The following is a 21,981-nucleotide window of genomic DNA, read 5'->3' as shown; positions in this document are numbered from 1 at the left end:
TGTGGGAAAACAAAACTTCATTGTCTCAAAAAAATATATATATATATATATTAGCAAGCACCTGTTTATGCATGTCACTGTGGTGAGAAGACAACAGTGTGAATCAAGCAGCTCGGTTTGAAATTGCTCTCAAAGGTCACAGGAAAAGTGGATGACAGGAGAAGTAACAGCATCTCTGAGACATTAACTGGCCCCCCTTGTGCCTGAGAATACAATGAGCAGGGCTTTGAGGCAGGACTTGGGTGTTAAGGTGATTCTGTTCCTTATTCCTGTGGTCTTCAAGGAATTATTTCACCTCGTGTATCAAGTATTGATAATAGTAAAACAGAGATGGTAATGCCCATATGTAGGTGTGTGGGAACACTTGCACACAAGCACTAACAAAATGGCACATAGAAGCAGCCTCATGAGTTCTGGCTTCCTACCCCCTTCCATGGACTCACTTACTTTGCTAGTAATTTGTCAATAGGATAACTGATAAAACAGCCTTCATATTTTGTTATCGGGGAGGCAGGATTCAGCCCTGCATGCCCAATTAGATGTTCCCATCACATGTCCATATTTAGACTCCTGAGATATTTTTTGGATTTAAATTGACCCTTGGCATCAAAGAACAAACGTACATAAAGGAAACATGGCCAAAGTCTGTATTTAAAGCATCTGTGTGAAGTGAAGGTATTGTAAGCTTTGTCTTGGACACAGAGTCTAGGTGACCTCCCTTCCCCAAAAGAGAGCAATCGAGGCGACAATGTGGATGACCCGGATGGAAGATTCTTTGGGTTATATGGTTAACTTAGGACTGAGTTATTGCCTTAATGTTTTCACTTTCATTACTGAGAGGACAGAACATATGCAGAAGCAGTTAAGTGACAGGAAGTCCAGCTCATACTGTCAAGGAAACTCATGATGCAAATAAGAGAATCCCAATAATTGGATCCCATGCACCCTCACAGCTGCAATATCATAAACACAGAACAAGGACTGCACTAGTTCTCATGAAACTTTCATTTTACTTTCCTCAAAGTAATAGTTCTCAAACTCTTTTTAGAAGCTATTTCCAATGACAAAAAAAATTTTAATGACCCCCCTAAACCAATATGTTTGTATCACCATTGCATGAAAAATATAGTCAGAGTTGTAGGAGTCATGGTACAATTGCAAAAGTAAGAAGTCTGACCTACTCCAGGATCAGGGCAATACTCCCAGTCATGATAATTATTCACTAATTTGCAACTGATGGCGCCATACATGTCTGGTCACACACACTTTTTGACAAGCCTGTGACAATGCAGCATTGCTCAATCCCTATTAGACCAGGAAGTAGGTGTTGTTATTGCTGTATTCCATCATTTCTTAGTTTCCAACCAAAGGATGGAATACTCACCTTTGTTTGATATACCACGCAGAAAGAAAACAGAATACTGCCAATTAAACCACAACACATCATCGATGATAAAAAAAAAGAAACCAAAAAACAAAAACAAAAACAAAGAAACCATCTTAGATATTTTAAAATGTGAAAGAACAAGTGTCTGAGACCTGATGAAGCATAGATTTTCCCTTCCATGCCTTGTTCAAGGTCAGGCTGCTGATGGAGATGGAAGCCTGAAGCCTCACTCAAGACTCAGACCTCCTGACTTCCACCCGACTGGGCTCCATGCAAACACACCTATGGTTCTGAAGATGATCTTGGAAGCAAGACAGAAGGGTCCTACCAGGTGTTCCTGAATGCACCACTTTAGAAGGAAAGGATCTGTCATGATACCTGGCAACCATCATGGTAGCATTTTAATTTATTTTTTATTATTATTTTAAAAATATTTTATTTATTTATTCATGAGAGACACACAGAGAGAGAGAGGGAGGCAGAGACACAGGCAGAGGGAGAAGCAGGCTCCATGCAGGGAGCCTGACCTGGGACTCAATCCCAGGTCTCCAGGATCACAGCCTGGGCTGAAGGCAGGCGCTAAACTGCTGAGTCACCCAGGCTGTCTGCATTTTTAACAAAAAAAGTGACAAATTATTTTCAGGAGGGAAGGATGAATGGCCAATGCCTTCTGTCTTCACAGTGTCTGGCATTAATATAATGTAGGTACAGTAGATTCTCACTAATCTTGGATTCCATATTTGCAAAGTCATCTACTCACTGAAATTTATTTATGAGTGCCAAATCAATACTCATGGCACTGTCATGGTCTTTTGAGGACAGTGAAAAATACAAATGACCAGCTGAGGTTCAACAAAATACCTTCCAATTCCAGTACACAGCCTGAGCCAAAGGCAGATGCTCAACTGCTGAGCCTCCCAGGCATCCCTGTTGGTGATTTTAGTATTAAAAATAGTCCCCAACTGTAGTTCTAATGTGTTGTCCAGTGTTCCTCCACACAAGAAGGCTGTGATGTGCCTTATAGAGAACCTAGGTGTGTCAGACACGCTTTGTTCAGGCCCATGATATTTGTGCTGCTGACCATGAGTTCAATGTTAATAAGCAAACAATATATATTAAATAAGGTGTCTTTATATAGAAATACACATAGAACAAGGTTGTATATTGATCAATTGATGAAACTGTTGGAACCAGAGGCTCACAGGAACCTGACTCTATATTTCCCATAGGAACGCTTAGTATTCACTGATAAGAATTGACTCTTTGGGTATTAATGTGTCAGAAGGACTGTTTCTTCTGTTTCTAAGCGTTCCAACCATTCATATCTCCTGGCTGCAAATTCAGTGGAGAAGTCAAGTTACAAGAATAATCAGGAGGTTTATATATGTATATGTATATATGTGTGTGTGTGTATGCATATACCTATACATGCATATATATGTACACACATACATGCATATATATAAATACACACACACATATTGTGAACAAAAAAAGTATGCCCAGGGACAAGATCTGGAGGGAAACCCAGAGCTATGATGACATGGCAGTGGGAATATAGGTGTTTAAACATTCTTTCATTAACATTTCTAATTATTGGCACTTCTTTGGAGATTTGTATTAAAAGACAATAAAGACTATTAGGAAGGGGAAGAAGCAGCCCCAAGCAGAGGGTGCAGGGGGTGGCAACGCAACCCAGAAAGCAGCACCCCAGAGGTGATGCCTGCAGAGACTTCCTTCTCCTTTGGAGTGCTTCCTTGGCTGCGGAATAAGCTGACCTGATAATAGAGGAATCCCAGAACTCTGTATAAGCTTCTTGAACTTTCTACCTTCTCTTGAAAAAAGTCAGTAAGAAAACATGAGGGGGGAGAGGAAGAGGAGGAGGAGGACGGAGAAAATGAGTCTGCGATCTCAGTGTTTCTCTGCTGAGGATAGAGCACTGGCAAGCACATCAAACATACCCCTCTTTGCTAACAACAAGGGTCCAATCACATCGCTTTATGCCTTGATGTGATATAAATGATAAGGAGCCAGCAGTTAGAGCGAGACCGCCCTGCACCTGCAACCTTGAAAAATCTATCAGTTTAAGGGCCACTGCTGTCAATGATGCAAACCACCACCAAGACTGTGCCATTATGGAAATACTGTGCCTCCCTGGTAAGCAAAGGAGTGGAGGGCCTTGGAAGGCAGTTTGTTTCCCTGTGGCTGGTGGCTGATTTTTCACAAAATTGTGCATTGGCTAATTCTCACAAGAGGTTTTAAAAATGAAGCTAGGGTTTCAGGTTCGACTCACATGAGCTGCCTTGATTTGGACAGTCTTTGTTTTCCCCAGTCTGGTCGGCCGTCCTTCCGGAGCCTTCCTCCATCCCTGGCGGGGGCTGAGGCCCAGCCGTTGTTCGGGATGAAAAGGTATTGGAAGGCCGGCTGCTCTAATTGGAGCCTGCACCTGCAGACCCCAGCCTCAGAGGCTGCTCGCTCTGGAGCTGCTGTTGCTCTGTGTGTGTGTGTGTGTGTGTGCATTTGATTTCCTCAATGAACACTGGGATACTGCTCAGTTTTTTGGCCTGAATATGCTGGAGAGGATCCAAGCTGCTCAGTCACTTTCTCTGTTCTGGGTGGGGAGACGCTCTCTCGACTCTCTAAGAAGGGATTTCACTATGCAAATAAATCTAGTGTATTTTGATCGAATCTCTTCTGGCTCTAAGAGGGCTTACCCAAATGAAAGGTGCCCTTCGGGGTGTATGAGGGGTGCCCTGGCAAGGCTTTCACCCACCCATAAGTTGCTACATTTTTTATGAGTTTCTCACACTTCACTCCAGTAACACTATCCAGGCAGTGACTGCTCAGCCTGATGAGAGGGAAATGGAGAAATCACCCCAGTGGGTCCACTGAACGACTGTGCCTGTGTCCCCCTCACTGCACCCTCGCTCCAGAGCTCCTTCCTAATGCACAGCCAACGAATGCAATCTGACCAACTCTGGCATCTGGATATGGCCATGCAGTCATCACCCCAGCTGAGAAAACGGACAGGTCCGTCACCCCCAGAGAGTTCCCTGTGCCCCTTGGGAATCCCTCCCTCCCGCTTCCCCCTGCGCCGCCATCCCCAGGCAAGTCTTGATCTGCTTTCTGTAACTATCAATTATTTGCATTTTCTAGAATTCTATATAAGGTATGTATTCTGTTTTGTGTGGCCTTTTCCGCTCAGCATAAATAATTCTGGATTCATTTATACTGCGTGTATCATTCCTTCTTACTGCTGAGCGGTATTCCATTACGTGCACGGACTAGTCGGGTCCCTGCATTTATCCGTTGCTGCGCAACGGATTGTTGTTTCTAGTTCTGGATGATTACAAATAAAACTACTGGGAATATATGTGCACAAGTCTTTGTGTGGGTATAAATGCTTTCTTGTCTCTTGGGTGAATACTTAAGGGTGCAACGGCTGCATCATACGGCAGGTATACATTTAACTTTCTATGAAACTGCCAAAGTGTTTTCTAAAGTAGTTGGACCATTTTACCTTCCCATTAGCAGTTCTGATTGCTACGGATCCTTACCAACATTCAGTTAGTCAGTCGTTTTCGGTTGAGCCATTCTAATAGATATGTAATGATGTCTCATTCTGGTTTGAATTTGCTTTTTTCTAATGACTAATGATGTCGAGCATCATTTCCACGTGTTTTCTTGTTATCTGTTTGTCTCCTTTTGGCCAAGGGACTGTTCAAAGCTTTTGAGCCCTTCTTAAATTGGCTTGACCATTTTCTCATGATTGAGTTTGGAGGGGTTATTCTGTGATTTCTCCCAGGGATATTTTCTATTTCAAGAATTATCCTGGAATGTAAGACACTGCAAAGAAAAGTTTCATAGAATTTTTCAGCACTAATCAGAGCATGTGGGGAATAACTTGGGGGCCAGGGCCTTCTAAGCCCTGGAGATAACACTCCTTATGTGCCATATTCTGACTTATAATGATGAAAGCAGGCCTCCCCAGAAGCCCAGACAGGCTGAGGCCACACCCACTTTTGGAGGCTCTTGGGACGTTGAACATGAAAGAAATTCCAAAATAGAAATATGAAAACCGTGATATATTTTGAATGCATATATTGAACACATTAGTGCTTTTGACCAAATGCAAAAATTCAACATGTATACAACATTGAAGATGATGTCAAATTTTAAATTTAAGGCCCAACGTGGGGCCTGGAACAAAGGGCTCTCCTGGCCACTGGCCATCTTGTGATAGGCCACAAGAGACCAGCATCAGCTTGGGGACACTTCTGATATACCCCGTATAACCCTGAAGTCACATCTGGCATGGCTACTCTAACCATTTATGCCTGGGGGGGTCAAAGGAGTGCTACAGCAATGGCTATATAAGAAAGGAACATTTCCCAGTTGTATCCAAATTTCTTGTCACAAAGGTGGTGACATGAGGAAGGCTAATCATGGCCCTTTAAGGCCCTTTGGAGGGACCCTTGCTCTACCCATGTGAGAGCCTGAGACTTCCTTTGAGCTGGTTAGAGCCTTGGCCTTTTAACCACTTTGAGTCCTAGTGGTGCCATGACTATGACAGGGGTTGCATCATTCGAAGGATCCTGGAGACCTCCCAGACATACACACAGAAGCTTCCAAACCTCTGGCCTTGTTCACCATCACTTCAGTGTGACCTCTATATCCTTTCACTTCTGGTTATATCTAGTGCAGTGGCTCTCCTTATGGGGCAGTTTTGCCCCTCAGTGGACATCTGGCATCACCTAGAGACATTTTTGATTGTCAAAACTTGGGAGGTATTCTTGGCATCCAGTGGGTTGAAAGCAGGGATGCTCCTAAATATCCTACAATGTACCAGACGGCTTCCCACAATCAAGAATTATCCAGCCCCAAATGCCAGTGTTGGTGAGGCTGAGAACCCTTGATCTTGATGATTTAACCAGGTGTCAGCCAGAATAGACAGTGGATATGACTGTCACAGGTTCTGGGAAAGCGGTTCTTTATTCATTAAGCAGAGGAGCGCTGCTGTACCGATGTAGAGCCTTGGTCCAGAAGCTTGAAGGGATGTGAAGAGCTGGCTGCCCAAGCCCTGCATGCTCTCACAGCCCCCCTCCCCATCCCTTCTCCCTCCAGGAGCTCTGAAGGATCAAGGACGTGCTTTCAAACCCAGTCCTGCCACACAGTGACTCTAGGCAAGTTACTTAATCTCTCTAAACCACAGAGTCTCCACCTGAAAAATGAAATAACCTTAGTATTTTTTAGAAATATGAAAAAAGATAAACCTAGCCACGTAGGGTTTGACAGTGGCTGACACAGGAGAAGAAGCCAGTAGGGGGTTGTGATTATTATTATTTCACGAACTGAGCACCTGCTGAACACAAAGCGCCTTGCCAGGTGTGTTTCCCAGTCGCTCAGTGCCAGGTGGCGACAAATTTTTGTTAGTCTATGAAAAGATATTTTCTCGACAAGCCTTAACGATAGCCCTCGCCCCTCAGCAACAAAACCTGATGGATATGTTGAACTCACTGTGTTGTATACTTCACTCTAGTGATGAAAGAAACGAATGAAAAGGGATTTAAGTTAAAACAATGTTATATATTGAGATATTTGTGAATGTGTGTAAATGTGTGCCTCTATATTTGTGTATGGTCTGCGGAAAGGAGTGTACACGGTGAGCTTTGTCAGAAAACATAGCACTAGCTGGGACTCCCGTAGCAAGTCCTTGGGAACTCTAGGGCTGTCCCATTCCAGGGCGGAGCAGGATTCCATGTCAAGTGACTTGGATAACATCTCCGGGAGGGTCGGTTACTTCAACACCAGGAGGGCCTCATTGCCAGATGGCCAAGCAGAGCCTGCGAGGCTCGTGCCAGCCACTGAACTCGGGGTGTTTCTGGAAGGTCATTGTTGCAAACCCAGAGAACCAGTTCTGTGAGGTTGGTTCAAAGGGGATATTTAGTCAGAGTAATGGAGAAGGGTGGTAATGGAGTGGAGGAAGTCTGGGTAAGGATTACACTTGGCAGTCAAAATGCTCTTCTTGGTTTTCAAAAGAGTGAGGGAGAAGCGATGTTTTGGTTCTGGCCCTTGGACAACGCCTTGGTTCTTGCCAAGTGCAGGAGACTGAGCCCACAGAATCGCCAGTGAGCCAAGAGGTGATCCAGGCGATAAGGACTCAGCTGGGCGGCATCTGGGCCAAAAAAATAAGGACAGAAAATTTGGCTCAACTGTATTTTTGCCTACGTGTTTTCTCCTGGGACAGGAGGCACATCTCAAGGTGTAGATGCGCTCTGCACCTGGGGGTTCACAGTGGAGCTAACATGAACTAAGAAGCCCTGGGGCTCCTTTGGCGAGGGAACTCTTATGACACTCTGGACACTGGAGCCCCGAAAAATCTCCCTGGGAACATTCTAGAAGACAGGCTAGATCTCCTGCCAGCCCAGGAATGTAGGAGAATCTTGTGCAGGGGGCGAATGGATGTAATCATTTCCTTCCCTCGGGTGGGCTGTCCTCCACATTAAGGAGTCAGTGTGCATAACCACCCATGTTCCCCCATGGGGCTGTTCCAGTTAAAGGGAAGGAGATTTACCTACTTACATCAAGAGGTCCAAAGGCCACAGGAGTTGCCTTTCAGTGATAAGGATGACTGTCACCGAGCAATGTCACGAGGAGCTGTTCATTCTACTCTTTCTTTCTTACGAACCAGCTGAGAGAGGCTAGATTTATGGAAGGAAGAGAGTTTGAGTGACAGGCATTCTGGCCATCGTGCGGACTACCCCGTGTATTGAGGTCAGCGGGAACGAGGGGTCTGCGTGACATTATTTTGACCTTCACTGAGGTTAGTGTAGATGAAGCGTGGTCTCGTCTGTTGTCTATGGACACTAGGGGAAAAAGAAAAGAGTACAACAGGCCATTTTTGCATCTCTAGTGCTTATCTTAGTGTCTCAGTGACGGTGTTTTGAATGAATGACTGAAACCAAGGAAACTCCTCTACTTCTGTGCCTGTGTTGGTGAGACTACTGATGACTTTATCACTCAGCGTTCCCTCTAGAGAGCCCAGTGTCATCAGTTTCTACTCCAAATTCAGGTGATGAAAGCTCTGCACCTATGAAGGAATGAATGGCTTTATTTCTGTTTTCCCAAAACTGAAAATGCCCCCATAGGCCATATCTCCTTTGGCTCTGAGTTCAGGAAGCGCAGAGTGAAATCTGACGCTCAACTGTAACCACTCATGTAGGCTCTCGTGGCATTCATACTTGGATCCTATTCCTTCTGCTCTTGCCATTCAACACTTATTTATTTATGTATTTATTTCTTTTCCTTTTTTTTCTTTTTATTTTTTCAATGCTTATTTATATGTCCCCTATTCCTAATTTAAATTCTAGATTATATTTTGCATCATTTTGGGATGCCTGGGTGGCTCAGCGGTGGAGCGTCGGCCTTTGGCTCAGGGCGTGATCCCAGTTTAGGAATCGAGGATCCCTGTGAGGGGCCTGCTTCTCCCTCTGCCTGTGTCTCTGCCTCTCTCTGTGTCTCTCATGAATAAATAAATAAAATCTTTTAAAAATATTTTTTCCATCATTTTATTGCTCACGACCTCAGATGCCTCCAGCTGCCAAACAGGCAGCAGGAAATGACCTGGGGGTGAGCAGGCCAATAAGTCATGGTGTGTGGACTGTGGCAAACTGGAAAAGTTCTTCCCCTGCCCACTCTCCTAAAATAGCACTGCCTTTTTACCCCATCAGTCTCTAGCCTCTGACCCTGCTTTGTTCGTAGCATTTCTCATTTTCTGTAATCATCTTATTTATCTGTTTAATTAATTATAATAATCATAATTACTCTGCTATGTCCTCTGCTATGTCCCAGCACCCTGAAGAGCGCCTGACACAGAATTCTCACCCAGTCCAAGTTTGCTGAGTGAGCGAATTAGCAGAGAAACATGGGGCCCGTGTGGCCGGATGTTTCTATATTTTAACAGAATTTAAAATTTGGATTTTTATATGAAATCATCTGATTTTTAGATGCTGGTGGCTAATGTGAAAAACTAAAAGCACCATGCTGACCAGAAACATCTCTCGGTGACTCTCTCCTACTTCCTATTATCTGCTTTGTCGTCAACATAATTTCTTTGCAGAATGAAGTAGTATGCAAATAAATAAAAACACACATCTGTTTTATGGCTTATTATGCACTGTTGCCCGCTGGCATTTCATTATTGTTCCGATTTTACATATGAGTAAATTGAGACCCAGCAGAGGTGAAGCGAGCCTGCAAGATTAGCTTCAGAGGAAGCAGTAAAAGGCCGGACCTGCCCTGGGAGGCAGAGCTGGCCTCCTGGTCAGGTATTCAGGAAAGAGGGAGGAAAAGCCCTCCTTGTTCTATTTCCTCCTTTCCTGCTGACCCAGATCCAGAGGTTAGGCAGATGTTTCACCCAACACAGGCTGTGACCTCAAATTCAGATTTAGCCGCACGCTGGGTCTGTTTCTGTACTTTTCGGTGCCCAAGGAACCAGCACAAGACATTGAGGCGGATCTTTTAAAAACCCTCTCACACAGCACCATCTGCCCCCAGTCAAGAACTACAAGCTTTAAATATTTTAGCACCGCACGCATAATTGAACCATCAACCTATTGAATAGTGCCTCTTTCACACCTGCATCTTCAAAATGATGCTGATCGTATTAGTTTTAGGAAGTGACCTCCTTACATCACCAGAAGACTGGTAGGTTGTGATGGGCAGAGAATATCTCAGCAACTCTTTGAATTTGACCAGGTTCTGGCCGAGATGGATTTTCTTACTTCTTTTCTCAGAGAAAGACTTCAAAAAAAATTTTTTTTTGAGTACCAAAGTTTAGGTCTCTGACATTCCTTGGGAAACTCTGAGATGTGGGAAATTTCCCTAGAAAGTGTAGAATTATTTTTCTTCTAGAGTTCTAATTTTTTCTAGAATCGACTTGCTAGGGAAAAGCCCAGCTTGATTGGCATTTCTTAATTATGATTTTTAATTGTGGTAAATATCAAAAGGCATCCAATTTACCATTTTAAAAACCACTTGAAAGTGTACAGTTCAGGTGGTGTAAAGCACACTGATGTTACCTTGCCGCCACCACCCCCACCATCCAGAACTCTTTTCATCTCCCCAATCTGAAACTCTGTGCCTGGTAAACAGTAACTCCCCATCCCACCCCTACCCCCCAGCTCCTGGCTACTCTAGGTTCCATATAAGTGGGATTCTATAGTATTTATCCTATTGTGACAGACTTATTTCAATTAACATAATGTCCTCAAGGCTCATCCATGCTGCAGCAGGGATCAGAATTTCCTTCCTTCCGAAGGTTGAAGAGTATTCCATTGCATGGATATACCACATTTTGTTTATTCATCTATTTATGGACTTTTAAAAAATTCAATGTAGTTAACATACATCATATTACTAGTTTCAGGAGTAGAGTTTAGTGATTCATCGGTTGCATAGAACACTGGGTGCTCATTACATCACGTGCCCTCCTTAGTGCCCATCACCCAGTTACCCCCTCCCCTCCAGCGACCCTCAGTTTGTTTCCTGGAGTTAAGAGACTCTTATGTTTTGCTTCCCTCTGTTTTTATCTTATTTTCTTCTTCCTGCCCTTCTCCTATGTTCATCTGTTCATGGACTTTTGAGTTTCTTCCATCCCTTGGCTTTGTGAATGAAGCTGCTATGACTGTGGGTGTACAAATATCTGTTTGAGTCCCTGCTTTCAATTCTTTGGGGGTAAATACCCAGAAGTGGAATTTCTGGATCATATGGTAACTATTTTTAATTTTTTGAGGAACCACCATATACTGTTTTCTATAGCAGCTGCACCATTCTCCAATCCTACCAACGGTGTAGCAAGGGATCTTACCAATACTTGTTATTTTGTGGGTTTGGCTCGTTGTTTCTTTCTTTCTTTCTTTCTTTCTTTCTTTCTTTCTTTCTTTCTTTCTTTTTTTCTTTCTTTCTTCTTTCTTCTTTTTTTTATAGCAGCCACCCTAATGGGTGTGAAGTAATATTTCATTGTGGTTTTGATTTGCATTTCTCTAATGATTAATGACATTGAGCATCTTTTCATATGCTTTTTTGCCATTTGTACATCTTCCTTGGAGAAATGTCTATTTTGCTCATTTTAAAAATGGGTTGTTTGTTTTTGTCATTGAGTTGTAGGAGTTCTTTATATATTCTGGATATGAATCCCTTATCAGATACATGGTTTGCAACTATTTTCTCCCATCCCAAGGGTTGCTTTTCACTGTGTTGATTGTGTCCAATGCATAGAAGTTCTTTAATTTGGATGCACCATGTGTACTTTTGAGCTTCTGTTTTTGGTTCCCCTGGCTCTCAGGGGGTGTGGGCTGTGGGAAAGGAGGACTGTCCCCTCAGCTCCAGTGACAGGGGGGTAGAAGGCCACTGCTGAAAGGCTGCCAACTCTTATTTCAAAAAGACTTTAAGATGGGTTTCAAGACTATCCCTCCCCCAACACACACACACACTTATGGAGCAGTCAGGGTGCAGAATTGCTTTAGCAATAATTGAGTTTTAAGATGGCCTCTCTTCAGCTTTGGGGTAGCCTTGTTTGGTGCAGGTGTCAGAACAATCATAACCGATCCTATTGCCCTGGGACTTCAGGAGTGTGTACAATGGCTACTCCTACTGGATCTCTGTGCCGGGGAGACCAATAGAACAGAGGTCTCCATAGCATGTTTCTCTTGTAACACCCCGACCTTTAGAGGCCAAAATAATGAAAAGATTACAGTGGACTCCCAGCCCCCAAAATCTATCAAAAGAAAACAACAGCAAGCCATAAAGTAAGCTTACAGAGGGGCACAAAAGTTCTGATTTTTCTCAAGATAATGACTTCAGAGTTTCTGTTGAAATGCCCAAATCCATTCTTTTAAATTTATCTGTTTTAATTAGTGATGATTTTTGGTGTCTCTGTTTTACCAATGTCTTAATCCCTGTTTGATCTATCTATTGGGAAATAATAAAAACATCTAATATTTATTACATGCTTTATGTACACTGTGCATTTTTCTATGTGCTACGTAAAAGAATTAATTTAACAATGGCCCTAGTCTCATGAGGTAAGTACTATTATAATCTCCAGGTTTTTTTTTTAAAGATTTATTTATTTATTCATGAGAGACACAGAAACAGAGAGAGGCAGAGACACAGGCAGAGGGAGAAGCAGGCTCCATGCAGGGAGCCCAATGTGGGACTCGATCCCAGACCCCAAGATCATGACCTGAGCTGAAGGCAGTCACTCAACCGCTGAGCCACCCTGGTGTCCCTATAATCTCCAGTTTTATAGTTAAGGAAACTAGAGCACAGAACAGTAACTTGCCTAAGATCACACAGCTAGTAAGTAGCAGAGGCAGGGTTTGAACCCAGAAAGCCCGGCTCCAGAGTCTCTTGTCCTCAAGTCTAAAATCCAGCTATGGTTTAAAAAAAAAAATTAAAGATTTTATTTATTTATTTATGAGAGATACAGAGAGAGGCAGAGACATAGGCAGAGGGAGAAGCAGGCTCCCTGCGGGGAGCTCAAAGTGGGGACTCAATCCCAGGACCCCAGGATCATGCCCTGAGCTGATGGCAGATGCTCAACCACTAAGCCACCCAGGGCTTCTTAAAATCCAGCTGTGTTGGCCATGATGTGTGTAGCCTCCCTCCACCAGCCTACACCCGCATTGCTAGCCCCACCCTTGCCTCTGGCCCTTTATGCGTACAGGGCTCCCTGTGCCTCCCACCAGCCCTCCGCACCTCCTCACCTTGCTGACCCTGCCTGGTCAGGATTCCCCTCGGGCATCTGCTCTCTGCTGGTTGCCCTCCCACATCAGGCTCTTGAGACAGCTAACACTGCACATAGTCACATGGAAATGTAACTGTCTGACCCTTGTCTGCTTCCCACAGTGGACTGAGAGTCTCTTGAAGGTGGACAGCAAGGTTCAAAGCTCTATATCCCAACCTAGCCAAGTACCTGTACCCAGTAAGTGCTTAAATATTTGGTTTTGAGGAAATAAATGAGGAAAAGCCTAGACTGGGATTTAGAGTAGGAAAAGGAGCTGTGATTGGCCAAATCATAGTTTTCACTCCGGAAATGCAGTTAGTACCCTAGTGGACAGTGAGCAGCCACATCCAAGTAGATTAGAGCAATACTGAATAGAATAGAGTGAACAGTGTGAACCTCAGTCCCTTAGGCCTGCTACTGGAGACGTGGGGTCTACCTGTGTGGAGGAGGCTGCTCTGCTCCCCACCAATCATGGAGCAACGACAGATATACATACAGGAATTCACAGCGTGGGTAACAGAGCAACTTCTGAGTTTCCCAAAAGTGTCAAAATCGAATAAATGTTTTCTCTGCTTTCCCTCGTCTTCCTGAATAATTCAGTCTTTCAAGCTCTACTATGGGGCCAAGTAAGGTAGTTACCCATGCAGGGGGTGGCAGAGATATGGTGACCCAGACAGGGGGTCAGAGCCTGAACAGGGTGAGGAGGTCGGCCACACAAGAGGGCTGCCTAGTACAGGTGCCAGAGTCCTTGTGAGCCGGGGAAGGTCTCCCTGTGGAGGAGAGCCTGGCACAGAACATTAGAATCCAAACAAGATGAGGAGGGCAGCTGTGCGGGGAAGGGCGCAGAGATCATGACAGCAGTTGGTCACAAACAGGGGACTGATCAAATGCATTAAGGATGATGGGAGGGGAATCCCTGGGTGGTTCAGTGGTTTAGGGCCTGCCTTCGGCCCAGGGCATGATCCTGGGGACCCAGGATCGAGTCCCACGTCAGGCTACCTGCGTGGAGCCCGCTTCTCCCTCTGCCTGTGTCTCTGCCTCTCTCTCTCTGTCTCTCTCTCTGTGTCTCTCATGAATAAATGAATAAAATCTTTAAAATAAATAAATAAATAAATAAAGGAACCAGAGCTCCTTGGAGCAATCACTGATTTTCAAGGCTGGAACATCTCATTATACCAGGGGAGTCAGGAAGTGCTCAAGGAATGACGGGAACATGTTGGAAGGGCACGTGGAACTTTGGATTAAGAACGACAGTCACGTAACTTCAAGTACACTGCAGAACATTTACGAATTAAAAAGGGAGGAGGAGTAACTTTACAATGGAGGGCCCTGGCAGGCATGACTTTCACAATCTCAGTGAAGTTTATTTATTTTTTATTTATTTTTTTAAAGATTTATTTATTTATTCATGAGAGACACAGAGAGAGAGAGAGAGAGAGAGAGAGAGGGGCGGAGGGAAAAGCAGGCTCCCTGCGAGGAGCCCGACGTGGGACTTGATCCCAGGACCCCAGGATCACGCTCTGGGCCAAAGGCTGGTGCTCAACCACTGAGCCACCCAGGTGCCCCCTCAGTGAAGTTTAAAATCGTCTGCCACCCAATAGGATGCAATGAGAGGGACACAGCTTCATTTCTGTGATGTTTTTGGGCCAAGGTTGTAAAACTTGAGTCGAAGCACAAGGAAACTCAGGCAAACCCAGATTGAGGAACATTCTGCAGAAAAACTGGCCTGTATTTTTTAAAAAGGGCCAAGATCGTGAAAGTGAAGGGACTACTGAAGAAGGCTTGATCATGGAGCAAAGAACATGGTGACAGCTAAAGGTAGCACTTGAGCCTGAAAACCTTGGGTTGGTCCGAGGATTAACTGGCAACTGGTGGGGGTGCACAGGTGGCTCAGTCGGGTGAGCATCCGACTCCAGGTTTCAGCTTAGATTGGGATCTCATGGGTCGTGGGATGGAGCCTCACACTGGGCTCCACGCTCAGCACGGAGTCTGCCTGAGATTCTCTCTCCCTCTCCTGCTGCCCCTTCCCCCACTCAGACTCACACTCACTCTCTCTCTAAAATAAATAAATAAATCTTTTTTTTTAAGATTTATTTATTTATGATAAATGATAGAGAGAGAGAGAGAGAGAGGCAGAGACACAGGAGGAGGGAGAAGCAGGCTCCACGCTGGGAGCTCAACCTGGGACTCAATCCCGGGACCCCAGGATCGCGCCCTGGGCTGAAGGCAGGTGCTAAACTGCTGAGCCACCCAGGGATTCCCTAAATAAATCTTTTGTAAAAATCATTAACAGAAATGGCAACTGATGAAAACTTGCTGGGGTCTGAAGATTAGAAAACAGGAATACGTCAACATCGATTTCCTGACTTTGCGGTTATGCAGGAGAACGTCCTTGGGTATAGAAAACACACGCTAAAGTACACACTACAATACATGGGGAAGAGGAGGCACTGTTTTGGCAGCTTACTCTCAAAGGATTCTGGGAAAATGCAGTGCAAAATTCTTTGTACTATACCATCTCTGTGACTTTTCTATAAGTTTGAGGTCTGTCTAAATACACACATACGTACGTCTATGCTTCATCTATATCTGTATCTCCATCTACATGTAATGCATATGCTAGGTTGGAATCGTGTTTTCCAGACTTTCCAGAACACAGGCACCCAGAGGCTGCTTTGGGCAGACAAAATTTGGAGTGGCTGCTCCAGAAGCAGGCTCAGGGTCTGTCTGCGACAGGCTGGCACTCTGACGAGGTGCGGAGGAGAAGTATTCTCCTTCCACTCACCTAGTGAAGGATGGAGAGATTCCTGAATAAGTAGAGATCCACGCGGTGCTGTGTACGTGGCTGGGGGTGAAACTGGGATTCAAAATCACATCGGCGCAGCTCCTTTCACTATCTTATGCTACCTGCCTACACAACAGGGCCTCTACTGGGAAACGTCTTCCCTCCTCCCCCAACAGGCCCAGAATACCTACAGATGATCCCTCTGTCTGTGGTCCCAGGGCATTACTGCACCGCACGCAGCTGGTTGCACACAACTAATTCACAATGTCTGATCAAATTGAGAGTAGAGCTCCTCTCATCTGCACTCCTAGTATATCCCACGGAAGCAGGCATGGGGTAATTAAATAGTATTTTTGAGTGCTCATTATGTTCCAGCAAAGGCTTTACATGCATTCTCTCATTTAAACCTTAAGACAACTCCATGAACGAGCTGTTACCATTATTCCCATTTTGCCTTTCAGAAAACTGAGGTCATAAGAGTTAACTGGATTAACTCCAGGGCACAGAGAGAGTGGAAAATAGTACCGAGATTCAAGTCTAATTCCCAGAATGTGCTCTTTGTCGCCTGTTCTGTTGTCACCATCTTGCTCTAAATGCTCCATGAGCAAATTCCTACCGTGGGGAGTGGTCATAATCTGAAAAGCTCCCCCTCAGTCAAAGTCCCCTCTTTATGCCAAGCTCAAGTGTGAAGCTCCTGTCCCGTGGAGAGTCTTCTCACTTACAACCTCCACCCTCGGCCCCCACAGCGCATTCCTTCAGCACGCCTTGGCCACATGGTTTGCACCGTGCTCCGATATGTGGCCCAGTGCTGGGCACCCAGAATGCAGCTTATCAACATTTGGTGAACTGGATTCGGCGCCCAGGGATGAATGTAAACAGCGATTAATAACAAGGTGGCATATCGTACTGGATACTCTATTTCTGGATTTTCTAGGCGAATGAGTTCCAATTTCTAAAATCCTATCCTCCCATCGGATCATTGGCCAGAGAATATGTGGCAGAGAAGATAGCCTGGTATTTTGGTTTGAAGAAGCACCTGGCTGGCTCAGTCTGTTGAGCATCCAATTCTAAATTTTGGCTCTGGTGGTGATCTTGGGGTCATGCTCAGCAGGGAGTCTGCTTGAGGATTCTCTCCCTCCTCCCTCACCCCTCCCCATGCTCTTGCTCTCTAAATAAGTAAGTAAATAAATAAATCCTTAAAAAAGAAAAAAGGTAGAATAACCGTTCTACTGCAAAGAGGCAGGAATAGAGAGAGGATGTGCCCTCTGTTACTCACCTACCCACATGTTGGCAGGCAAGTCAAATTTCCCTGGACCTAAGTCTCTCCGTGAGTAAAACTGCAATGGCAATACCTATTTCCACTAACGAAATGAAGCAAAATAGGTGAATATGTTTCGGATACCGATGAGGAATAATGTTACATGAATCCAATTACTGTTAGTGGGATTGTTTATGTTTTTACTGACCTGTTGGACCAGTGAAAAACAAACAAACAAAAAAAACCCCAACAAAATAAAAAAAGCAGTTTTTATTTTTGAAAATGAAGGAAGAAGTTTCTTGTGAAGAGTAGCGCAATAAAAAAAAAATCAGGTATTAAAAATGTAAATATCCTGAGGGCCTTTCTGGAGTGTTTTGAAAAAGACATACCTAGACATTTCTAGCTTTTGGCTGTCTTCAACAACTTGGGGGGGCGGTGTGGTGGGTGCTGGGGGGTGGGTGGTTGAGCTAAGGGTGGGAGGCTGGGCTGGGAGAGTTAGGAGCAAAGTGTCTCAAATCGCATGAGATGTTCCCTGGAGGGGGAGGCGGGCCTCTTACCTTTGCTGCACAGTGAACTGGTTCCCAGTCGTGTGAGGCCTCGGGTGGGGGGCAGTCCTCTTGGGAGCTGATCTTCTGTGGCCCAGGGAGATTTTCTCTCTCTTTCCTGTGTCTCCTCTTCCAGACAGGCATGAAAACCATTCGGCCTTGGAGGTAATCAGCTCACCTCCTGCCCCTTTTGCAAGGCTTTGTGTCATGCTGATCCATGAACCTGAGAGCAGCCTCCCAGGAGCTTCCAGGGAGAGCAGCCCCCCCACCGAGCAGCGCTCATTAGCATCAGTGACTAATCTGTTCTGGTCTGGAAGGGGCCCAGGCTCCCCTGACCGTCCCTGTGCTCTCAGGAAAAGCCAGGATCCTTTTGTTCACCTTTCGGCCTGCCAAGTCAGTCCTACCGCACCCCTGAATGTTGTTTTCCTGCAGGCAATGGGAAAATGAGCTGGGAGCCAGAGAAGGGAAATCAACAAGGAAGTAAACACAGGGTTCACTGCACCTCCAGGTCCAGGTCGTCCCCAGGGCCTGGGACATCCTCGTGCTGGGACCAGTTCCTCAACAGGCAGGGGCTGCTGCCTGGACGGGCCTCCGAACCCTGGGCGTCTTCTTATTTTTAATTATGCAGAGAAGCATGAGCTGAAATGGGTATCAGACAAATCAAGGCATCCCGACTCGTTCCACGGCCTTGCCAAGACTTTAAAAGATTTTCCATAGGCAGCATCTCTTATAACGGAACACGGCCTGATGTTTGTCAGACAAAGAAGAAAAAGATGAGCAAGTTCATGGCTGATATTAGTTAAGACCTTTAAGTCTAAAGATACAGGACTGTTGTTTAAATAAAAGGTAAAAAAAAAAAAAACAGTTTTTATTTTTGAAAATGAAAGAAGTTTCTCGTGAGGACTAGTGCAATAAAAAAAAAAATCAGGTTTAAGTAAAGGTTTCTCCTACTTACTCGTGAACAGCGGGGTCAGCATCCGCAGCCCAGCAGCGTCTCTGCCAACATCTGTCGAGGGCTGACTGGCTGCAGGGTCCTGTGCCAATGACCTGACCTGCATTATTATCTCATTTACTTCTCCACATAGTCCTACAGTTATCATTCCCATCGTATAGGCGAAGAAAGGAAGGATTCGAGAGCAAAGTGCTCCGGCCAAGCGCTCCAGAGAGGTATGAATGGAAAAATTGCCCTTCTGGAAGTGTGGCCTTCCCCACCAGTCAGCTTCAGGACCTCTGTGCACTGGCATCTGTGGCGATGGCCAAAGAGCTTGCTCCCTGGGGCTGTGAGTTCGATGCCATCTTTATATAACTTGTTTGTAGCACACACCGGGCCGGGCACCTTCTCTTGTCTCAACCACAGTGGGGCTGCTGGCTGCTATAGACCCGGCTCCCCACTGAGGCTCCTATTTACCCACAAGGAAGTGGGCTACAAATCTCTGGGCCTCTCTGTGTGCTTTGATCATGGTCTGATTGCGAGTATGCCCTTCTGGTTTTAGGAGCCTAACAGTTATGAGCTTCTTTTAATCAATAATCCAAGGGATGAATGACAAGGAGTTCACAGCCTGGAAACCTCTCCCTGGTGAGAAAAAAAAAAAAAAGAAAACCAAACCAGCACATGTGTTCCCAGTCCTCAGGTCACACTGCAACGTGTTTTGGTTTTATTGGCCTCCTCCTTACTTCCAATTGTTAGCATTTAGCTCTCCTGTGCCACGGCGGTTCCCCGGGACAGCTGGCCGCTGGTCAAAGGAAAGTAAAACCGTTAATTAGGAGACAAGGAGATGCCTCCCAGCGGGGTCAAAGTTGTCTGTTTTTGTAAATATAGGAGTTGCGACATCAGGGCAGTTGCTCACCCTTGTTACCCTGGGGTTGGTTTGGGTGGAGCTTTGGGGTGTCTGGCTCTGAGGCCACATAGGCCTTGAAACGTGAGGTTGGGCAGCTTTCCGTCCTCAGCAGAGACTAAAGATTGATTTGTTGGAATTATGGCAATAAAGAAAATTGGAAAGGGGCTGGGCTTTGATAGTAGGTATCATTTCATTTGTCTTTCCCAGTGGTTTACAACTAAACACGTGTCCAGATATGTTTATAGACTCCGATCTTGGAGGTCTTTGATGAGGAAAGGCAATTTATAACAGTCAAATGGGCCTTTTCAACCTTATCATTTGAAGCAAAAAAAAAAAAAAAAAAATCAAAATGTTGGAAAGATGCTGATGTAACAGAGGCTTTCATGTTCCTCATCTGCTTGCCAGCTTTGCCCCACCAGGGAATAAAGACAGCAGATTTGGGGACTCTCAGAAGCTCGGGGCTTTCCACTCCAAAAGGTGAGGTAGATGGATTTTGTTTCACCTTCCTGTGAGCATCTGGATCAGTGCTGATTGAATGGCTTCCAATGGTTCAGTCCATCCTGGGATTCACAATAAACACACATACCCCCCGAAACATATTTTTTGCACGGTCATGTAGCCGAGGCAGCTCACTGTTTCAAACTGGAAATGGAGAGAAGTCACGGATGAAAAACAGGACATATTAATTTAGCTTTACAAATGTGCCCTTTCCAATGCCAGAATTACTCACTCGCTGGCAGCGCACAGTGTGGAGACCTGGGTCTGCTCAAACGCCATGGCTTTAGTGTCCTTTCCATTTGGTGTGGGACATTCCTGCTGAGTGACAGGATCCAACTCAGCAGAAATGTCCAGATGCAGTTAAAATCCCGCTCGTCATTGGAAGGCAAATACAACTGCACCATGTGAGGAAAACAGCCCATGTTTAGAGCGTCCCCCAGAAGCAACCTGTCCTGTCGTACGCAGACCAAACGTCTTCATTTCTGGTGCATGTGGAGGGAGGGCTAGGATGGTTGCGAAATGGAAAATTGCAGAGGAGCTTGTTCAATATTCTGTAGTAAAGAAGTCAGAACCTGAGCGAATTTTCCCTCAGGCCTGCTTTGCTCTTGCACGATGCTCAGCCTGAACGTGGATGGATCACAAGAGGAGCGAGAACATGGCTTCCTTGGACCGTCATGGACTGGCTGCTTTCCTTTCCCTCCTGTTGACGCACAACTGAGAGCTTTTCCACCCTGTCTTACATGTGGGGGAGGCAGTGAGGAGTGCAAACTGCCCCCCACCCCGGGAGGCTGTAAATGCCATCTCCATGTCAACACTTCCAGAGTTGTGTCTCTGCCTCAGACCTCTCTTCTGAGCTTCCAACCACGTTCTCAGTGTCATGCAACCATCTCAGACTCCACCCACCCAAAGCCAACTCTTCATCCCTCCTTGCCCCTCCTCCTGTGTCCACCTCAGCTAACACCCCTTGCCTTCTCCCAAGCCCCCCAGCCTGGGGGTCACCCTTCCTTAGCCTGTCCTCCTGTCCGACACCCAGTCCATGAGGACATTCTGTCAACACCCCCTCCAGAACTTACAGCAGGACCAACCATGGCCTCCAGTTCCCACTACCACAACTGCCTGCCCTCCATCCCACCCCACACCCCTTAACCACAGGAATCTCCTAGCTGGCCTCCCTGGCTGGCTTCCTTGCTTTTCTTCTTGCCCCAGTCTCTCCACCAAATCTGTACCCCACATTCCAGCCCAACTAGACTTGGAAAAATCTAATTCAGATTATGTCATTGGCCTTTCTAAAGGCCTCCAGGCCCTTCAGTGCACTAAGGGGGAAATACAGAATCCTTAACTGGCCAGCTAGGTTTGGCTTTTTTCGGTCCCTGCTCATCTCTCCAGTGTTACCTCGGCGACACCCCCTCTTCGGCCCACTCCGACCATACTAGCTTGCTGTCAGCTTCTTGAACATTCCAGGATTTTTCTCCATCTCATGGCTTTGCTGTTTCTGGACTGGCTCGTACTGACCTACAGTCTTCTCCTGCCACCCCTTCCCCCTAAATAAAATCCACGCCAACTCCCTCTCACTTCCTGCCTCTTTCTCATCCTTCGTGTCTCAGCTCACGTGTCATTTCTTAGAGACACCCTTCAACACACATCATTTCCTTTGTAGTTATGATTTGCCCTCCTATACCCACCCCTCCACCTGCCACTTGGTTTCCTTCCCTGAAAGCAGGAACTGTGTCCGTGTTGTTTGCAACTACATGTCCAGCTGCATGACGGAATGAGTAATTGAATAAGAAAATATTTTCTCCCCTAGCTGGAGAGAACAGACAGATGGTCACCAGAGGGGAGGTGGGTGGGGGAGGGGTGAAATATGTGATGGGGATTAAGAGGA

General features: G+C 45.5%; 1 protein-coding gene across 1 annotated transcript in view; it reads right to left on the bottom strand.

Moving 5' to 3' along the window:
* LNX1 (ligand of numb-protein X 1) overlaps positions 1 to 18,175 on the bottom strand; it is a 181,378-nt gene extending 163,203 nt beyond the window's left edge. Inside the window, exon 1 of the mRNA XM_072748989.1 lies at positions 17,776 to 18,175. The gene's annotated coding sequence lies outside the window, so the exon portion shown is untranslated. The remainder of the gene's footprint in view (positions 1 to 17,775) is intronic.
* Between the last annotated feature and the right edge of the window lie 3,806 nt (positions 18,176 to 21,981).

This window comes from Vulpes vulpes, chromosome 2 (genome assembly GCF_048418805.1).
Source record: "Vulpes vulpes isolate BD-2025 chromosome 2, VulVul3, whole genome shotgun sequence".
Taxonomy (NCBI): Eukaryota; Metazoa; Chordata; class Mammalia; order Carnivora; family Canidae; genus Vulpes; species Vulpes vulpes.
The sequence above is the reverse complement of the archived record's forward strand: the minus strand, read 5'-3'. Positions and strand labels throughout refer to the sequence as shown.